Genomic DNA, 3,093 nt, shown 5'->3' with positions numbered 1-3,093 from the left:
TATTGTTTGTAAATTATATCAAATTATTACTTAAATATATTAAAATACTTCGACAAATTACCAACTATGTATGATTTGAATAAAAAATTAGTTATTAAAAATGATAGATAAAATTGTTTTCTTTTCTGCTTCATTAACTGTTCTCTAAGGTTTGGTAAGTTAATATTTTTTTTCAACTTGTATTATCCTTTAGTTAGTTAAAAAAAAAGTGATGTTACAATTTATAAGTTTTAATATTAAACTCATTTAAGTTATAAGCCTTTATTAAAAAAAAAAATCATTATTTTTAACTTAAATTAATCTAGTAGAAATTTTTGGTGTCCATATAAAAGGTATTTTTTTTTAAAAAATATGAATTCCAATTATATACAATAAAAACTACATGTAAATAAATATTTATAGTTTTACTAAAAAACATATATACCACATAAATCTAATATTACTTTTCAAGACATATGGTTATCTTAAGTTCAATTTAAAATTAAAGTTACTCTATGAGCCCGTGTAACATTAGTTTAACAAACTAACTAGTTACAAGAACTTAATTTTTTAATGCGTTAGTCTTCCACCACGCTCGATGGACGTCAAACAAAATTTACTTAAACGAATTATGTGGAACTTAATCACTAAATGGAAATCTGTGTTCATTATCATGTAGCCTTTTTATTTTTAGAGCGATAATTTTTAATCCAATATTACATTATTTTTAGATTTTTTAATCTGGTTAAAAATCATAATTTTTAAACTTTGACAATTTTTTTATTATTTCAAAAATCAATAAATAATTAAAATTGAATTTTTCAAAATGTTTTTTTATAAGCAATGTGTCATAGAACATTTTGAAGCTAATTTTTATGACTTGAACGATTCTTTATTTTTGCTGCTATAAATACTTTCTATGAAAATCAAAGATGAAATAATTAAAAAAGTATTAAAATTGAAGTCTTAAGTATGGTAATAATATTTAGTGATTTTCGTCATTATTATTAACAAACGTTATCTGAATTTTACCAATAAAATATATAAACGTTTGTAAAATAATTATAAAATAAATACCTCTTCAAACTCAAATTAGGAGTAAGTAAACCAAAACTTGTAATGTGCGGTCAAAAGATAAATGTACAAACTTTTACTATAAAATTGTTGTAATAAACAATGTAGAAAATCATACGGATCGTGTTTTTTTAATTTCTTACGTAATTCAAAGTATTATTTTTCGTTAATTCTAACGTCGCATCAGTTAAGTCGTACTTTTTATAAAATATTATAAGAATAGTTGCTTTTTCAAAACAAGTTTACAAGATACTACCAAATATTCCAATTATTATAATATCAAATTTAAATTAATTAAACACGAGGAGATAATTTGAAAATAATTTTTGATCAATCGGTTTAAACTTTGCAAAAGTATTTCACGCTGTGATTTTTTAATTTCGAAACAAGTGCTCGACAAAAATGTTCACAGAAAAGTAAAAATGACGTATGTCGGAAATGTCGCATAGACAAACGCAGTTATTGTAATTTTTTTGAGGTCAAAAAATATTTCGTTGATTAGATGACAGCAGCGTTGCCAAAAGACCAAACAACCGTAAGAAACCATAAATCACTCTCTGAGGGTTTAGTGTTTATAAGGGTATACTAAAATGTTATATTTATATAGGTATGGTATATTTTTACAAGTAGGTTGGTTTCTTTGTGAACTTTAATAACATTGTTTGTCGAAGTTTAAGGCAAAGAGAAAAAAACGTTTATAGACAAGCATTTGATTTATTCATACAGAAAAATTGATTTAGCTGTTTTTTAAATAAAAGAAAAGTTTTAAAATATAGCTAGAGGGATTTTTTTCAAGAAATGTAATTATTATTTTAAATAAACATTATTTTAATTTTCAAAAATATTCAAAATCGCACCATATTTTTTTAACAAAACAATATGGACACATGCGTTTTTATTTAACATATAAACCTTTTAAAAGTTGATAATATATTAAAGTAGTTTTCGAAATTTAATAGTAGTCCACAACATAATTGCATTATATTTGTTACGACCATAGTATATTAACTAGCCGTTAAATCATTCGGAGTTGATTCCTTTTTATACGGTTATTATTTGATTAAGTACACTTTAAAATTATTAAAAAAATTAATATGCTATTTAATATCAAGAAAAATGTATGGAGCATAACTCACCATTTAGTATATCAATAAATAAAAGCCCAATTATTTAACAGTGAATAATTTCTTTCACATTTTACAGCTTTTGAGGTGAACATTTAAAAATTTTAAGACTAAAAACTTTTTTAATGATAGGTGTTTTATAACAAAGTTCTATTATTCAGTATGTCTCATTATTAGTTGCATACAGTTGATTTACAACAGACAAAAGATTATTTTAAAATACAAAACTTAACACGGAGTATGATCAAAGTAGAACAAGTTATGACTATAATGACGATTATCATTTCAGTGGTTCGTTTAGATTTGAATAAATTGACTTATGGAAAATATAAGGTCTCTGGAGATCCACATATACTACAGCAGCTATTCTAATATTTCATTATTCGCATGCAAATATTTGACACAAGCCACAATGCTACTGTTATTTAAATAATTTTGTTTTTACTTTTAGCGCCACTGTTTGTCTAGAAACACAAAACAAAATCATCTATATTGCCTTGAAATAATATACATTTTGATGTTAAACAGCGGTACACTAAAAAATAACTGTAAGTTGTGTCAATGCTTTTATTCCCACATCATTTATACTAGTTCATTTTACAGATAACGAAGTTCTCGATGGCTACTATTATAGTACAGTAAAAATAATTGTTGTTATATTTTTCTGGCTGTCAAGTGCTTATAAAAACTGTAAATAAAAAAATAAAACGATTTTTAAATGTTATTATGTCAAAAGGAAAAACATAGTTTATACCGAGCCGATAGCTTGGATGTGAGGGGTTTTGTAGGTGGACCCTCAACCAAGTTGTCTGTTTACGGATGAATAACTATACCATTTGGTAATTTTATTATCATCTTATGAACACCTTCGTCTCCCCCTGGCATGTTTTTACTGCGTAACTGCGTTAGGAATATA

At 24.8% G+C, this 3,093-nt stretch overlaps 1 long non-coding RNA gene across 1 annotated transcript; it reads left to right on the top strand.

Annotated features, from left to right (window-relative positions):
* The first annotated feature begins 2,246 nt into the window (after positions 1-2,246).
* Positions 2,247-2,889, top strand: LOC126904511 (uncharacterized). Its single transcript, XR_007703767.1, has 2 exons — positions 2,247-2,725; positions 2,781-2,889. It is a non-coding gene; the product is annotated as an uncharacterized LOC126904511 (long non-coding RNA).
* Positions 2,890-3,093: the final 204 nt, after the last annotated feature.

Source organism: Daktulosphaira vitifoliae, unplaced genomic scaffold (assembly GCF_025091365.1).
Source record: "Daktulosphaira vitifoliae isolate Bord-2020 unplaced genomic scaffold, ASM2509136v1 Scaffold_4, whole genome shotgun sequence".
Lineage (NCBI taxonomy): Eukaryota > Metazoa > Arthropoda > Insecta > Hemiptera > Phylloxeridae > Daktulosphaira > Daktulosphaira vitifoliae.
Note: the sequence above shows the minus strand (reverse complement) of the source record. Positions and strands in the feature narration are given on the sequence as shown.